Source organism: Melospiza melodia, chromosome 15 (genome assembly GCF_035770615.1).
Source record: "Melospiza melodia melodia isolate bMelMel2 chromosome 15, bMelMel2.pri, whole genome shotgun sequence".
NCBI classification, from domain to species: Eukaryota; Metazoa; Chordata; class Aves; order Passeriformes; family Passerellidae; genus Melospiza; species Melospiza melodia.
In genome coordinates, this window is record NC_086208.1 from 14508494 (window position 1) to 14527181 (window position 18688).

Below are 18688 nucleotides of genomic sequence, written 5' to 3' on the forward strand. Positions count from 1 at the left end.
AGAGCCACACTCCTGAAGGTGCAGGGGCTGCAGGGTCTCAGGGAGGAAGGATTGGAACCCAGTGCACCAGGTGTGGTTAGCAGGGTGGCAGGATGAAGACACGTCCATCATCTCAATGTTCTCCCTTTTCTTGGCTTTCCACTGCCTGGAGCCAGTTAAAAAAAGAGGAAAATTGTTAAGGGACAGCTACAGACAACCATCTGCTGGAAGAGAAAGGAATACAACAGGAAGAATTACTCAGCTGGCTGTGAGAACAGCTGCGGGTCACAGGTGCCCCCAGGGTGCTGTGTTCATGTCTGAGCATGGAGATGCTGGGACAGGGCAGAGTGAGGTGGGTGACAGCACTGCCCTGCTCCCTGCAGGCATTTTCCTGTGCTCAGCTCTCAGCAAGGGCCAGCAGCACAAGCTGCACCCGTGCAGTTTGCACCAGGGATCATTTCCAGCCATTTTCCCGTGAGGAAAACCCACAGGGATTTCTATGGCAGCTCAATGGCCCTTGGCTTAGCTGAGTGGCCCTTGGCAAAGCCTCCTGTGTGTCAGAAGAGCTGTTGGGCTGTGTTAAGGGAGGGATGATTTTACTTCAGCTTTCTGCTATACTCAGAACACATTTTTTTCCCTGTCAGTGAGTGCCCCCATCCAGTCATAGAGTGCAGATTCAAAGAATGTGTTTCCATCCAATAATGGGTCTGGGATAAAAACCTCATCAGTCGGACATCCAGTTGAGATTCTGGTTCAGTGGTGATGAGGCAGTAACATTAATGCTGGATGCTAAAGCAAGAAATAGATTTTTGGCCCTTAAATTGTTGTGTTCAGCTCCCTCCTCAACAACCCAGTCTCCGCAGGAATGGAAAAATAAAATCAGAGAGAAGAATTCTGTTAGCAGACAAGGCAAGAAATTCAATACAGATGACATTTGCTTTGCAAAGCAATAAAAAATGCTCCATCTGTTTAACAGTTAGGTACTTTCAAATAGGATTTAGCACAAAACATTTAGAACATTTTCAAAACATTGCAACGTTAAACACTCAACCCTCAGCACAGATGTGGGGTGGAGATGAGGAATTGGAGGCAGAGAGGTTGAACTGTGGCAGAATTCCAATTAGGATTCTTGTCTTTTGGGTTTTTATCCCAAGAGCAGAATGTCTAATTCTGTATTTCTGGGTGAGGCACCCAGCATAGCAAAGGGCATTCAGCATTTCAGCAGCAAAGGACACTGATGTTCCTGTCTCTGCTGCTCGTCCTTCCAAGTCACAAGCACCAAAAATCTGGTTTTAAGCAGGGATCTCTTTTCTTACTGCAAGGGATTGTGCCAGTGTTTAGCATATCAGGGCCAGTCATTCCCACAGAAGTGCACATCTGCTTTCTGCTGAGATGAGATCCCCAGCTCAGCCTCTTGTAGGAAATAATTCAATTGTTTGTAATTAGACTCAAAGAGCAGCAGCTCCCACTCTTCTGTGTGGGTCAGTGAGGTCCTAGGAAGGGCTACCAAGGAAGCAGAGCAATTAGCATGTGGGCACCTAATCAGCTACTGGATAACGGCTTGAAATACAAAGGAGAATAAAGCCTTGGCTTTATTCTGTGCTATTTCTGACACAAACAAAAGCTTCAATTAATTTTGGAGCAATATGCAAAATTGGCCCTGTTTCATGGATATTCAGAAACCTATCACTGTTTCATGGATATTCAGAAACAACAGCTGCTCTTTTTGCGGTTGTTTGTTGTTGAAACCTAGCAGAGGTTAAAAGTTCATTGTTTCCATTATCCTCAATATATATGTATATATACATAGCAATTCACAGAGGTATGGTGAGGCTGGGTGCATCTATTGGCATTCTTCTAGGAGGGGGTCCTGCCTGTGTGTATCTGCATGATGGAGAGATCTTGTTCATTAGCTCAGGATGCTCATATCATGTATATTCTATTAAGCACGTATTGAATATGCATCTCATTTTCATTTCAATTAGGATCTGAGGGCTGATTTCATTCATGACTATTGATTCCTTCCAGGCCATTTGCATTTTATTCTGTTCATTATTATTTATAAGCTCTGTGCTCTCTGAGGAATTTAAACATCCCTCTCACGATTGCCCCCAAGTGATGAATTACACCCTGTCCTTCAAAAACCAACACAACAAGCCCCATGCTCATCCTCTGCTCTTTCTGTGTATTTATAGGGCTTCCTGTGCTTTGCTCTGGTGCCTCTGTTGGGCTGGCAGCAGGTGATGCTCTGCATGGTGAGCTCCATTTACTGCATGACAAGCTGCGGAGTTTTCCAGTACAAAGAGATATCTCACCCCAGCTCTGCTGGGAAATATTTCCCTGCCCTGTCAGGGCACTGGGTGGCCAGGAGCAGTGAACATGACAGCTGAATCACAGACACCTCCTCTCTTCAGAAAATCACTGCCGGCTTTTGTCCCTGACTCACCAACCAGGACAAGAAACACTTCACTCCAAATCCTCTCCCTCCCCAAGGACTCCCTCCTGCCCCTGCCTGACATTTCACAGTGTCAGAGGATCTGTTAAATGTTCTCCCCCTGTTTTTATAGGAAGGCTGTGTCCTTTTAGGCAAGATACTGTGTTTTAAGTGTTTTATGGAAAGGTTTTAGTTCAGTGCTTTGCACACACTGATGTGTGTGGCTGAATTCCCTGAACTCCACAGAGGAGAGTGAAGAAGAGACTCTTCCTGACACGCCAATGCCTTTTGATGATTTGACAGGTACAGTATGAGATCAAATTTGCACAATCCCTAGCTTGGAATGAAAGAGAGGAGACTTCAAAAGAGCCAGAATTGCACTTTAAATTGAAAACAAGTTGTGTTTTCATTGGAAGGGCTATGCAATAATTAATTACTTACTTAAATGTAGGCTTAGATCTGAAAGGTCTTTTGAGAGATTTAAGAAAGTCTACACATTAAATCTGATAGGAACATATGCTCCTAGATTGTTTTGATCTATGCTAACAGAGCTGGAAGGACACAAAAGTGCAATAGAAATAAAATACAAACTGAATTCTTCCAGATGTAGAGGAAAGCAGTTTTCTTGACAGAGTTCTGATGCAAATGGACAAAAAGAGGAGAGGAAAAAGACAAAGGGCATTAATTAATCTTTCAACAAATTAACCCCTCTGTCCACAGCTCAGGCTTTCACACACCCATCAGCTGAAGCAATGGCATCACACCAGTGTGCAGTCAGACAGAAATGAAAGCCTGGCTATCAGGCCTGCCAGAGTTTCTCTCCACTCCCATGAGGCTTCCTGTGTGATCATATCAAGGTGTAACAGAAGACAAAAAGTCCCAAGACATTTCTCCAAAAACTGGCATTAAGGGCAGGCTTAAGTGGGATGGATGTTATCTAGAGATTACATTCCTGACTCTCCAGTGAGTGATTAATAATCACATCCTGCCTGCTCCTAAGGGGGATTAACAGGGCAGGAAAGAACTCAGAGCTGAGCATCCCCACCAAAGCAGCTTCTCAGCCCACAGGCATACAGGATGGATGGATAGGAAAGAAGGGAGTAGGAATGTAACAAAGAGAGGAAATTAGGAGAGCTTTCACAGCTATACCAGGCATCATTGAACAGAAAGAATGAGATGTTGGCCAAACTTTGAATTTCTTACAGCAAAAGGTACATAAGAATATATACTTGCAAGGAGGGAGCAAAGGCCGCATGAGATGCCTCTGGTGTTTGCTCCTTCAGCATTAAATCAAGGAGAGTTAGTTTTTTGAATTCTTTATGACTGTGTTCAGACACATCCTGCTCTGAAATCCCAGCAATTTTCTGGGTCATACTAGTGAAGAAATCCATCCTATTATTTGGATTTTCAGGCCCTTGTAAGCTGGGGCACCCAGCCTTAATTACAAACTGCTATTATAAAAGTTGCTTATTCTTGAAACTGTGGGTGAAGAGGATTTATTTCCAAATAAATTATCAATTTAGCCTGTACAAAGCTGCATCTGAGAATCTCACCTCTTTACTGACAGCTTCTATTGGTAGATACATTTCCTTATTTCATTGTGAAAATAAAAGCCCATTTACAGTAACACACAGAAGTCCCTATTGACACCAGAGACTGCTCTTGGTAGAAGTCAATTGTGTTATATATACCTCTTGGAAAAAAAAAAAAAGTTTTGTGTTTCTTTCATATGTAAACTGGGTATTCCCTAATTTGTCTTGAAATAAATGCCATTAATTTGTCTGGAGATAAATGCCATTTATCTTCAATAAATGCTCTAACGCATCAGGGCTGATCAAAGGGCTCTGATCCTTGCCTCTCCACTGAAGATGCCAAAGTGGTTCATGCTTCCCAAAACCCTCTCAGCAGGGGTATTTCCCTCCTTGGGTCTGTTTCCAGCACCCTGCACAAAGGCAGAGCTGGGGGCTGCACGATGGAGATAAGACCCAGAATGAAGCACTCGCAGATGGCAGTTGCCATAGAAGGTACAAAGGATCCTTTAATTAAGCCTTCCCTTCCCCTTATTAAAATTCAGGAAAGATTACCAAGGAATTTGTACTGTATCTTGAAAACAAATCATAACAATTACAGCAGACTGCCCCGGGCTGGCTAGATTGTAGCTCATTATTCCACAAAGGCTTGATGAATGTGTAAATTTATAGAGAAGGCTCCTGCATGTCATCGTTGCTGTGCAAAGAATTCCTGCTTGCTGTATCCAGTTTTAGAAGGAAGACCAGCTGGCTAGAGTCCCTTGAATTATTTGCTGTTGTTGTTGAATTTTTAAAATACATATAAATTATGTCTCATATTTACAGTTTTTCTCCAAGCTGTCAAACAGGGACTCATTCCTGCTCTTTTTGATGCCATCTAACTCAGTTAACTCTCTAGCCACACATCCCTCAAACATCACCAAAAACAATGGCTTTAAAATTCTAAATATGTGCTTTTTAAATGCCACAGGCTTCCCCTTGAGGAAAAAGGAAACTTTATAGCATAATTGTTTTATACCTATGAGTTTAATTGCCTTACAGGAATAAAAGAGGAGATTTGCATACGTGCACATCCGACCGGACCGTCTGTGCTTCCCCACTAATTGGTAAAATGCTGGGTCAAGTGGGGTGGGTGAATCACTCATTATATGCATTTCCTCTTAAAAGGGGAGCTTTGAACAAAGATCAGGGCTAGATTTGATCCTCTTCATCACACCCCTTGCATGTGTGATTCCACAGGGAAGACTGGAGCCATGGTGTGATTTATTGGCAAGGTTTATGGATTACAGTGCCACAAGGGGCTGTCAGGATGATCTTAGCCAACTCCCCTGCAGAAACCAGACCAGAATATTTCTCTGAATTAGCATCTGGATGAAGATCAGATGCAGGAAAAGATGTCCACTCATAATTAAAACCTATCCATCAGTAGATAATCCACTAACAGCCCTGGGGAAATGAAGTAGGAACATCATTCTGGGACATGCACCCACCCCAGCCAACATCCATGCCTGGGCCACCTCTGTGCTTTTATTGTTCTTCTGATTTTATACCTGAGACCTCCGTCTCCAGCACTGTATAAGGAACTCCTTCACCATTCTCTTGGATATATTGCTGTTATTGCAAGTTTAAAGTAATTTACATGAAACTGGTTCAGTGTATGTTTGCTGTAGAAAGAGGAAAATGTAAATTTTTGAAAGATAGTGCTTATGTGTTCTATTTCCCAAATGCAGTGATATGAATGTTCTTAGTCTCTCTCCTGCCTGGCTGTGGTGACTTCACCTTCTCTTGCAAGATTTTAAATGTTCAGATGCACGCAAATGCCATTTGCAAAGAAAATACCAGGCACTTTGAGAGTGCCTGAGAGCTCACAGCACTTTGCAAATATTTTAAATTCTGCTCATTTTGCCAATGGCACCTTGAAGCCAGGACTCCAGGGTCTCAACCCATCATGCTGGCAGCCAAGTTTAGCTAAATCAAACAGATCCAAGGTACAGCACTCCACAACCTGCAGGCAGAGGCATGGCCTGGAATGTGAAGGCACCAAGGCCATGACGAGAGACTTGGCAAAGAAAAAGGGAGAAAAACTTCCCACAGGATGGAAAAAGACACAAGGGATTCTGGGTTTGTACTGGTTTTATTTTTGATTTTTAAATGACATTTCTCATTGCATCTCTGTGTAAATAATCAAAAGAAAATATTCAGCAACCTTCTCCACAGCTAGTCTTTATTCTTGCTTCTATTCAAAAACACTCTGGCTGGGCTTGTCCAATAAATCAAAGTCTTCAGCTGATCACGAAATTAATAAATAAGGTGACACATTTGCTCTCCACTGCAGATGAGATTTCCCATTTCATGCTTCAGTTGCCTGAAGTAAGGATGCAAGAGGAGACTTTTTCCTGTGGTGGTAAGGAAAGCTGATGAAAGATTACCTTAAAATCCCTCATAAGGGACAACCAAGAAAGAGACAGAATTGTTTTTGGTTTTTTTTTAACTTCTCTTAAAAAAGATATAAGCAAATAAATAAACAAAGTAGAAAGGGGCATACTTTGTATTGATTTTCCTGCTCTGCTGCATCATTTTCCCAGGGAATGGAGGGAGAGAGGAGCTGGGATGAGGAGATGAACAGTGGCCACAGGTGTGTGGGCTGGCCACAAAAATAAATAAATAAATAAATAAATAAATAAATAAATAAATAAATAAATAAATGTATCATCCAAGTAGCTGTGGCATTTTTTCAACATTTATTTTAATAAAGGGAGACAGGAGGAGGTCTGTGAATTCTGAAATATATTCTTCGCAGGGATAAAAGCATCTGGGAAAATACCAGATATCATTATTATTATTACTTAGAAGACGGCTTAATTATATTTTTAACAGAATGTTCGAAGTTGGATGGTGTGGTGCATTCTTCAGCTGCTAATGAAAGATTGCAACCTTCCCTTCAGCTGATAGATTTGAAATGTCTGTCCTATTAGTGCAAGGAGGCAAATTTTCTGTTAAGTGTTCTCAAGGCAATGGGGAACTTCAAAAAAGAAAATATCTCTTTCACCTTCAAGACAAAAAAAAAATTGAATATGGTCAGTGTTTCCATGTGCAGAATACCAAAGTGTTCACTGGCACATAAATCTCTGTCTCTCCAGTATAATTTTTTTTTAATTATTATTAAGAAATTGTGTTTTCCTTTCAAAATAAATGGAAGAGGAGGGAACAATCATCGAGACTAATAAAGCCATCTTTAAAAAAAATAGATTTGTATTTTGTTTGAAAATTAAGACAGAAAGAGAGAGAGATTTTGGAGGATCTTGGTCCCTAGTGGTCAGAACAGCAAGAACTGGTGCTGCTGACAGGCTGCTACTCTGGGCAGCTCTCTCTGCCCTCTCTTTCCTCCATACAAAGCAAGTCACTTTTGACACACGAACACCCCACCCACACATATTTATTTTTTTATTTGTATAAAATCCTTTGAATACTTGTTAAATGTTAATTTGTGGATTAGAATATGCAAAAGTTGTGGTAAGTCGCGACCAAGATAACCAAAGTGGTTTTGTAAAATAGTTCCACCATCACTGTGATGTGAATCATTATAAGAATAAAGAAAAGATGTTGCTACAAATGAATTAAGTAAGGAGTGAAATAAGATATCCCAAAAGTACTGTGAAATAAAGGCAAATAAATCTGCAAATTCAATTATTTGTTTTCTAGAAGAAGTTGACTTGGAAGATATTCCTAACATTTTGTTCTCTGTCCTGCCAGAGCAAACAGACTGTATGAAATATTTAACAAAATTATAGAAAACCTTTGATGAGTCCTAATTCTTCTGTGATTAACAGTAATTAAGTACATCAGGTCCACATTTTAGTTTCTGTTTAAAATACTTTTACCTTTCAAATAGAATATGACTCATTACAGACACATTTAGCAAAAATGACAGGGGTTAATTTATTTTTTCCATTCTCAGTCTAGCCTTAGAATCAGGGAGAGCCTGGATTCCCAGTCCCTCCTTCACCAGGGATGCAGGGATGCTGTAGGATTTGCATCCTACAGCAAAAGGCTCATTATCACTCACTGTGCTGATGAATTCGTGAGCTGAACAGAAATTTCTCAGCTGTTGAGGAATGTATTAAATGCTCCCAATATACATTCTAGCAAGTTAATGAATATATATATATGCATGTGTATATATATAAATGTTAGCTTATAAATAAATCTTCCTCTCCTCTTTGAGTTTTTCTGCCATAGTAAGTTAACCCCATAAGCCCTGGTTAATATTATTTATTGAATTTCTGTTTATGCCAAGGGAATTACAGGCTGGCTGATGCCACTCTCAAGTCCTGGGCTGGGAAATCAGGAATTATGGAATCTACAATTCATGGGAGCTTCTCAGAAGCTGAATGAAAAAGACAAAACTGATGTTAACAAGCTGCAGGATTAAAAAGAGTCATGGAAATCCCTGAGGTAGGCCTGGCCTCCTTGATTGATAGCCATCACTGACATTAATTCAGCTCCTCTGCACACAAACACCAGGCTGTCACTGTGACACTCCCTGTTCCCTTGGATGTCCAACCTGTGCCAACAGGATCCTTCCATCTGCAGTCAGGCAGGAGACCAAGAGCTCTCAGCTTTAGATAGAGCTGACACCACTCCCTCTATCCATATCTGGCATTTCAGTATTACTGACTGAGCATTTCTCACTGTGTCATCTTTTTGGTCTCCTTACAGAGGAGGAGACTGACAGCACATTCAGGCAATTCCCAAATGATGAAACCCAGATGTGTCCCTGCTCTTACTCCTGGCTCTGAACCTTTGTTTCAGGACATCTCTACAGAGCTGATGCACTCTTATTCCATATTTCAGCTACTCAGGCTGCGGTGAGAGCCTAGGAAAAATAAGCTGGTCTGTACTTTAGAAGTAAAGCTCTTTCTTCAGACTTAACTCTGTCTTGGAGCTTAACATGACTCCCTCAGACACCTGAAACCAGCTCTATCCTCTCTAATAACAAAGGACAGATGTCTTAAGTTTATTACTTTTTCCTTTCCCTGGTTCTTTTGAAACCTCAGATTTTCAGAAAGTAGAGTGTAAATCAATGAGCCTTTTCCCTATAATCATCATCAATAGCTGTGCACTACAATTTCCAGAAAACACTCTGCCTCTCCTGTAGTTTGATCCCCTCTTCTCTGCATGCTGCTGCCTGCAGGAGATTCAGAGGGCAGCAGGGCTGTGAAAACTGTGTGGGATGAAGACCTAAACAGGAAAGAATCTGTTGTGCAAGATGCCTTTTGTCAGCTGAAAATTGCACTTGTAAAAAAACCACAGAAACCCCAAAGCTTGTAGTTAAAGAGTAACATCTTTAGCTCTAATTTATACTGACAGCACAATGGAGCTATTGCTCAGGCTCTGCCTGCTCTCTCCCCATCACAGCAAGGGTTTTATTAAGTGATAAATCAATTTCTACAAGGCAAACTGGAGATTAAGTCCTTATCCAATGTTCATTTGCAATTGAAAGCAAACAGAAATACCCTGGGACAGGGGCTTGGTGACCCTTTTCAAGGGCCAAGCTTGAATAAACACCCCACATGCCAGCACAAGGCTGAGATCAGTATTGCAGGTCCTGAGGGAAAGCTATTTCTCAGATTCTGATCAACTAACGATTTCTTCTTTAAATTAATAAATTCCCTGAATAAATAATTTGGATTTAAATGGTCACTGCTAAAGAAATGTCATTCTTTGATTCTGATGGCAGATCTCAGCTGTTGGAAACCAGTGCCCAAATGGATCAGCTTAGAGCAGGACCTGTCTCATGTCAGATTCCCTGCCAGGTGAGGGGCAGAGCCTGATATTTCAGAAGAAGACACAGGGAAACCTCTCAAGGAGCAGATCTGTAAGAGACCTACTCATGGACTGTCTCTCCAGGTATAGCATCAGCTCTTTGCCATGTGAGGTAAGAGCATCTCCCTTTGGACAGTTTCTGTGCTGGTTAAATCCTTTCCTGCAGGAGAAAAGGGAGTTTCCCCACTCCAGGGAAAGCTGGAGTGGAAAACTCCCCCCATCTATTTACAGTGTCAATAACAAAAACCCAGTGGGCAGAGCCCCCTCTCCCGTATTTTCCCAGCAATTTAACTGGAGGTGCTGCACATGGAATGGAGGCAGGGAGAAAATATGGAAGAAATGAGAATTGTTCCCTTCAGCCTGGCAACAGCTCAATGAAAGGGCCTTCACATCCCCCCCTTTGAGGGTGTATTGAGTGCTCAGGCAGCAAACACAGAAACACAGCTGGGAACACCTGTGGGCCAGCAAGAAGTGACACTTCATGGAAATGCAATTACTCAGAAGATCAAGGTGAGCTTGTGAGGCAATGCCTGCTTTCTTCTCCCTGCCAATACCCCCTCAGCAGTGCTGCAGGGAGTGGTGACAGCCTTACATCTCTTTTTCCCTTGGACTGAAGCCAGCTGCTCAAAAGATGTGATTACCCTCCTCCTTTGGCTCCTCTTTTCTTTGAGGAAGAATTTTGGCACCATTTGTCCTCTCACCAGTTGTGCTTTCCCCAGTTCAGTGACCTCTAGCATTTCACCCAGCTTAGAAGTGAAGGATTCACATCTTTAGCCATTGCAGGAGTTCAGAGATGACCTCTGGGTCAGCTTTAGCTCCAGGTTTAATCTTAGAATCTTCCACTAAGTCAAGTGAGTTTTTCACTTTCTTTAGGGTTCTATATCTTGTGAGGGAATCTATAACTGATCCATCCTTGGCTGTGGTAGCTGTTTGAGAAAAGCAGGAGAGAAAACTGTCACAGTATGGGAGAGTGAAGCTGTTTAGTAGCTCAGGGATTAGTGGTTTGCAGGCAAACTCATTTCAGAAGCCATCAGAGATAGGAAATCCTGCCTTTCAACTTCTTCCTCGCTGTGGCCCTTGCAGAAGGACCAGGCTTTCAGTAATCCCAGCACAGGGGAATGGGTTAGGGATGCTGCCCAGCTGGGAGGGTGAGTGGGTGGCAATCCCTGTGCCAGGGGCTGAGTGGAAATTTCCACATCTGGCACAGAGATGGGAGCTGAGGGCCCCCTGGAGCTGCGGGTGCCCAGCTCCCTGCAGGCTTTTCCCCATCATTAATGGGCTCTGTGTGTTTCTGTGGTCTCATTAACAATGCAGCAGCCATAGCAGGGCCATTGCTGTAAATGGCACCACTTCAGATCATTACTATAGATTGCCGGAGCATTATCTCTCTCCCAGCAACAGTTTCATTTGAGTTCGACCAGATTCCATCAAATATTCAAATGCAAACAGATATTTAACTGCAGTGGAAGGTGGTTTGCTGGCAGTGAATCAAGGTTTTCAAACGTTTTCATGTTTTTTCAATCATTCCCTCCATCCCTGAGGTGTTTATTGTGAATTACCCGGAGGGAAGACATAATTTAGCAATGAATGGGGGAAGGAAAAGGGAGCAAACCTCTAAACCACAGTTGAGCAATAAGCAATTCACTTTGTCCCCAGAAAACTGTTTTCAGTGTTTCTGTTTTCTTTAGAGCTGGTTATATTGTGATTTGAAGAACAGAAATGCCATAACCCAGAGTCCTGTGGCTGGTTCATTCAACCTCTTTTCATCTCAGCCACACAGGTTAACTATAGTTTAAAATAAATTTTTTACTGCTGTTCTGCACTTCATAAAATCACACAAACCTTGAGAAAAATCTATTGCCTTCCTCCAAATCTTTGATGTTTACATGTTTTCCCACTCATCTGGGAGCTGCCTTTTCTGGACTTATCATCAACACAATCAGGATTTATTCTCATGGACAAAACAGAATAGCAAAGCTCTAAAAAAGATCAAAATGACACCAAATCCCTATGAAATCCAAAGCACACATAAATTTTCAGTGCTCACTGTCAGCACAAATGCCAGGTTATCACAAACCTAGACAGAAAAGCGCAACAGGAGATGGCGGCAGATGGGAGAACTTGTGCTGGGACAGAGCTGAGGCTGGGTCCCCCCTGAGGAACAGGGAGATGGAGCTGCTGCTACCCTGGAAGGCCACAGGAGAAGCAGCATCTCTACTGCTCACCCAGAAATAACAGCACAGCAAAACTGAGGTTGGATTCAGGAAAATTCCTGCCAGGCCGTACACAAAGTGTTTTCAAGTCAGACAGCACAGCTTCTCCTTAATGAGGGCAGGGACGGGTGGAAAGTAGGACACCTGGAACCACTGAGCTCCTGCTCCTGCATTCAGGGCATGGTTCTTACACCTCCAGCTCAGCAGCAAAACCAGGTTGAGAAGCTGAACCATGGCAATGGGTCCCTGACCCCTCAGCACCACCCACCACCTGCTCAGCTGGGCCAGGAGGGCAGAGTGCTGAGAGCCTTCACCTCCCAGCCTCATCTCCCTCACCTTTGCACCATTCACAACGTCTGAGACTCAAAAAAGGCTGTTAACCTGAGGCTGCTCCTGTTGTGGCACAAATTGTTTAAGAAGAACCTCATTGAACAAGCCACCAGCACTATCTCTGCTCATCTAAGCCCTTTATCAGAGATCCAGTCTTTCCCATTCATGTAGCACAATAATTTGTTATCCAACAGGTAGAAAAACATCAATAAAGAGCACACAAAGAGGGGAAGGGAGATATGGAGAACAAAGGCATCTGGGCACAGCCCACTGCTGGAAATAGCAATGTGAGAGCATTCCAGCATGCGGGAGATTTAAGTTTTACATCTTTTTGTCAGAGAATTTGTTGCACAAAAGACAACAAAAATAATTCAAAGCAGTTTTGCCCCCATTCTCTTCGTGATAGGAATCTATTCCTTTTGCAAATAAACCGTTTTCCCCAGCTCATCCCTCTCTGAATGGAGAAGCAGGCAGAAACAAATTAATCATGCTTACACTGCCTATTTGGTTTTTGCTCATTGCTCTAAGCTCCTTTGTGATCTCTCTCAAAATATTTTCATCTATTTGTTTAGAGAGAAACTTTCCTCCAGGCAGTAATGCATAATATAGTAATACAGGACATTGCAGGAAATTTCATCTTGTTATAAAACCAAACCAAAACTAGGTAGATTTGGTCTGGTCTTCCATTTGAATTTCCATTCACTTACCTAAACAATAATGCTCCTATTCCCACTGTGAAAGGATAGTAAATACGTTGCACTTAATGATGTTTTTCTGTGGTCTGTCTATTCTCTGCATTCTAATTTTCAGTGTTAACTTCCAGACACGTCTAATGTTTCATAAAAGGCAATGATCCATTTCAAATTCCTTGGGACATGTCTCATTTTCTGAAAGATGTGTGTTGTTTACTGCTGGCTGAGAAAAAAAAAATCTTATTTCTTGCTGCTGGCCTTTATATCCCTGATTTTATGTCTTTTTAAATCCTGATGGAGAAAACAGAAAAGGTGTTGACCCCCATTTTATGGAATTTCTACCCAATCAGTTTTTCTCTCGCTGATTTCTTAGGGTTAATTGTACATCCTGCAAGTGACGTTTTCAAATTGTTAAGGGCAATATTTTTGTAATTGTAGCGTTTAGATTGATGCTTGGCTGTGTTTAGGGACTGTGTTTATGTGGTTTGCCATCTCTGTCTCAGACCTGCCCCCCTCAGAGGGGCTGCCTGCCTTTGGCTCCTGCTCTGCTGCTCCACAGCTGCTCTGCTCCACTGATTTAATGAAAGGTATCATCTCTCCCTCTGCATCTTCACTCACTCCTCTGCTGGGAGACATTTCCAAGTCCTGGTAACTGCAGGAGGGATGCCCTTGGGCTTTCTGGGCATCTTTTTCCCAGTTTAAGTCTTGCACAGATAGAAAAGCACCCCTTTTCCAGGGACAGATCTGGGCCTTCCCCAGGGAAGTGGAAGCAGAGTTTCCAGCCTCTATCTTCCCTGTGTTTTGATGTAAATGTCCTGACCCACCTCACCTGTCCCAGTGGAATCTGCATAGCCTTTCCCATTTATTTTCCAGGCCCTAGGGAATACAACAGAGGAGAAAACAGCAGTCTGCAAAATCCGGCTGATATTCCAGAAAATGCTGATGCTGGGGGGGGCTGATCTCTTCTGTTTCAGCTTTCACACAGCCATCAGGGCAGCATGGAGGGCAGATGAAGAACATCCCTGGGGTATTCCCATCAGGAGTGGTGCTCAGCACACCTCCACAGCCCATGACCCCACAGAGCCTCTTGGCTTGTGCTGGCACAAGGACACATGTGGGGAACCAGAAATTCAGCACAGCACGACAGCTTTTCCTCTCTGTGCCATCAGACAGCACAGAGAACAGCCCTTGACACCCTCAGTAATGCTCAGGCATCAAAGTCAAATAAGTACCAGCTTTATGGAGGGTTTTATGTATTGATTTGTAAATAGACAAACCAATTTTGCCTGACTCCCTTAAGACATTATTGATATTTTCTGCTGTAAAATCTTCCCTTCTTTTGTGTGTATTTATCAAGGACAAGGCAAATAAATGACAGGATTGGTGTTTCATAAGGGTAGCTCTGGAATGAACTGTCAGGGATTTTGTTTCCTATTGTACTTGCTGCAGTTCCATTTTAAACTGATGTTATATAGAAAAGAGTAGAATTATTTTACCCCTTCTCTATAGGTTTGGTTACATATTTAATTGATCCAAAGTTTTGGGAGTGACTCAGTCTCTTATATGAGTCTCTTGCATTTGCAGATTGTTGATTATTCACACAGAACTTCTCCTGAGAAAATAGAAATAAGATTCAGTTTACAGCTTTTGATCTTTAACCACCACTCAGCAACAGATGGACAATCCTTTGGTGAGGAGGGACATTCTTGGGTGTCTTGGTGACACACAAGAACTGATGATCCAGTGCTCTCCACTTGGGTGATTCCTGTGTTGGCAGGAACCACAGTCAACTAAATTCAGTGAGTATTGAAGGTGCACATTTGCTCAAAAATAAGTAAAAAAAAACTGCAGAGAACCTTTATTATATTTACAAAATGTATTGAAATCCATTGTGCCTTCCACAGGTACTGATTAATTGGGTTTAGAGGAAAGTGAATCCCCTTGTGCCCCATGAGTGCAAGGCTATGAAGGTATCCAAACACACCCAAGAAATGGCTCACTGGATATTAAAATACAGCAGGGAGCATAATTCCCACTGCTGCTGTGTATTAGATTAAACCCTAGCCCTTTGTGATCCTGGCACAGAAGATTTTCTAGCTGAGAATATCCCAAGTGTTTTTACTAATTAACCATTTCCAGAATCTACCATCCCTAACGCATGAGTCACATTCCAAGAGAGGATGATATTTTAACTTTTTTTAGTGCACCTTCTGCTTCCTAAGACCTAGCACTGAATTCAAGCTTTTCTGTGGAATCCTGTAGCTGAGAATTCTATCTAACCATGCATCTGCAGGAGATTCAGTGCTGGGAAAAACATGCCATATCATAAGAGTCAGTGAGTTTCACTCTGTTTGGCTGTGAAGAAAAACCTCTATTTCCATCATTTTCCTCCAGGATGCAGATTTTGCAGTACTATTCCATGGTATTTTAATGTAATGGTAATTTAACAAAAAGATGGGAAAGACCTTTGTTGTAAGAGATCCAGCAGACAGTTTATTTCAGATTTGGAACCATGTGATAGAGATCATGCCACTGAGTGAACAGGACAGCACCAAGCCCTGTGTGGGCAGAGCCCTCATGAAAAGCTCTGGGCAGGGTCCCAGCCTGTTTCATTGGCTCCCAATTACCTGAAACAGCAAGGTGAGCTCTTTTCTCTTGCTCTTGCCTCTTCTGGACCAAAAGCAGATGCAGTTACAAGAGGCCAAAGCAGCCAAACTCCTCACATCAGAGGGAACATCAGTTTGCAAGATACAGGCTCATCTCACTGCCAAAAACTCACAGACATAATAAAAGGAGGCATAATTTTTTATCTGCCTTTGGACAACACTAAAACATGATTCTAAGGGGATGGAGAATTAAAATCCAAATGCAGATGTTCAGCATGGTGTGGGCTGTGCTTCTCTATTTCATTATCAGCTGCTTTCTGTTGGGGACAAAATATCTTTTCATCTCTTGAAGAGCTCCAGTCCTTTACACACCACCTCTTCATCTAGGAAGGAATTAACAACTATTGTGGATGTTTTGGTAGTGATGAAAGCTTCAGTGTTCATCATGCCAGATCTCCTATTCATGGAGAAGCCAGTCTGTGCTGCTGGAAAACTCCACCATCTACACCTCTCTTGGGTGATTGTGAAGTGTCTGTGCACAAACTCAGCCCAGCTCCATCTCCCTGCCTGCCCTGATTGTGGGAGCCAATTTCCACTGAAATCAAAAGGAAATGCAAAAGGCAGGAAATCAAATTTATTGCTGGGGGAGATCCACAAAGTGAAAAACTTTAAATGAGGCATTTTTCATCCCCAAAGAGCAGCACTCGGGGTCATCCTGTCCCATCTCTCCACATTAAACATTTTATTGATTTTATCCTTTGTCAGATGATTAAAATTCCAGTGAAAGCAATGTGGGGATGGGAAGGTGTGGTGGAGCCAAATTTCCTCCTACAGGGCAGCCACATCAGAATGCCTACATAATTGTCTGTTGGAAGTAGTTTCTTTTGAATCCTCGAAGCAGCTTAAAAAATAATGATGACCCTCTGTCCTTCTGCTCCATTACCCTCAACATACTTTTTCTTTCACATGGATACATGCCATAACGTGGACAAATACCAGGGAAAGTGAGTCTGTGGAAGAAGTGCTGTTTAAATCCAGGGCTCAGCCATTTCCACATGAACAGGCTAAGAGGTGCAGAGGAATCTGAGATGAGGAGGATGTTAGTTATCCTGAAACATTCATCAGCGCTGCCAGCACAGCTGTTGGGCGAGGAAGGAATCCTCTGTCACTCTTGGCTGCCAGTCTGGTGGAGAAAAAGTAAAGGTTGTGTGTGCAAAAGAGCACAGATGCACAGTGACTCTCTCACACTCTGCCAGGTCAGGATTCAGGGTGTTTTGTTCTCTGCCCTGATGCAAGCTCAGGCAGGGAGGGGAGGGATGTGGGACTGCAGCTCTCCTGGCAGCTCTGCAGGGTGGCTCTGGCTGCTCATGACGTTTTTCCCAAGGAGAAATTGTCTCTTTGGGGTGCCAGTGAGTTTATTGTGAGCTCAGATCTGGGCACAAACTTGTATTTGTGGGGAAAAGCTTCTTACAGGACCTGTTGTGATAGGACAAGGGGAAATGGTGTTGCACTGAAATGGGGTCAATTTAGATCAAAGGCAAGGAAGGAGGTTTTTTTCAGTGAGGGTAGTGAAGCACTGGCATGGGCTCCCAATGCTCCATCCTTTTAAAATTGAGTGGCCTCAATTTTAAAATATTGAGGAAAAGCAAATTCTCATCCTAGGAAATAATTACTGAAAATAGAAGAAAAATAATGAACATTCAAAGCCAGGGGCTCTGAGCAACTTGATCAAGCTGAAGATGTCTCTGCTCACTGCAGAGGGGCTGGGATGCATAGGCTTGAAGGGTCCCTTCACTCCCTCTGTTGATGTTCACAGAGAGACAGAAGCAGGTTTGGAGATCATTTAACATTTTGTGTATTTCCATGAAAGAAGTGGTTGTCCTGCTAATTGCTGGGATCTGTTTCCAGGGGGAAGTGGAGACTAAGATGGATAGCTGCTGTTAGCAGTGCCTGCTTCATTTTCAAAGACAGCTTTTTGCTGTTGTTTTCTTTTGGTTGCCTGTCTAATAAGTGCAGAGCGAGCACCAAAGTCATTACACTCAACAGGAAATGGCTTTGGGCCACAGCAAGCTGGGGTTGTTTTTGAGCTGGCAACTGAAAATGAGATTTCTGTGTGCAGTTTACCAGCCCTCTGCACCTCCCATTACCCCCCTCTCCTTCCTCCCTGCCTTGCCCTCCATCACACAGTGGTGTGGATCTGTCATTGATGGATGATATCCAAAACCAGGTCCTGTCCCCCCCATTGGATGTGAATGTTGGGCAGATTGTGACTGCTGCACAAAGAGTGGCCTCAATTTTAAAATGCTGAGGAAAAGCAAATTCTCATCCTAGGAAATAATTACGGAAAAGAGAAGAAAAATAATGTTCTATGGCTGCATGTTTGGCTCCTTCCTGCTTTTGTGGCTCCCCACAGTGGCTCAGTCACCATCATTTGATGGTTATTGACAGCCTGGGGGTGCTGGTACAGCCACTCTTCCCACACTCCTCCATCAGGCTCTCAATTCTCCTCACACACATCATTCCACCAGCCAGCATGAAGGCAAGAAATGCTGTCTGCTGGAATGCTGAGGATCTTCTCTGCAGCCACAGGCTTTCCTGAATGCTGACAGGGTTTCAGGAGCTCAGTGCAACAGGGTAAATGCCCATGCTCCTGGATTGTGAGGGGAGACTGGATTTCTGATGTTCAAAATCAAGTGGTGGAGGAGCAGGAGAGGGTGCAAAAATCAGTAGGAAGAAGGTGGGGAGGGAGCAGTGTCTGCAGACAACAGAAATGAGTAATGGGGCAATAATGGCTGGAGGAGAACAGTGACATAAACCATGGAAGAAGACAGGGGAACAGTGCCCAGAGCAGGCAGGAAGCAAATGGACTGTTCAGAGCACACTTGTTCCTTTTGGCTCATAATGCAGCTGATAATCTTTTCCTAAATGCATTTTCTTTTCATCATTTGCCCACACTAACAGCCCTGCTTCTAATCCTCAGAAAGGTAACACTTGTGAATAGCTTGCTAGCCAAAATACTTTGGGTGAGAAATTCAACAGGTTTCAGGATGGAGCTTGCTAAATTTATCAAAGATATTAA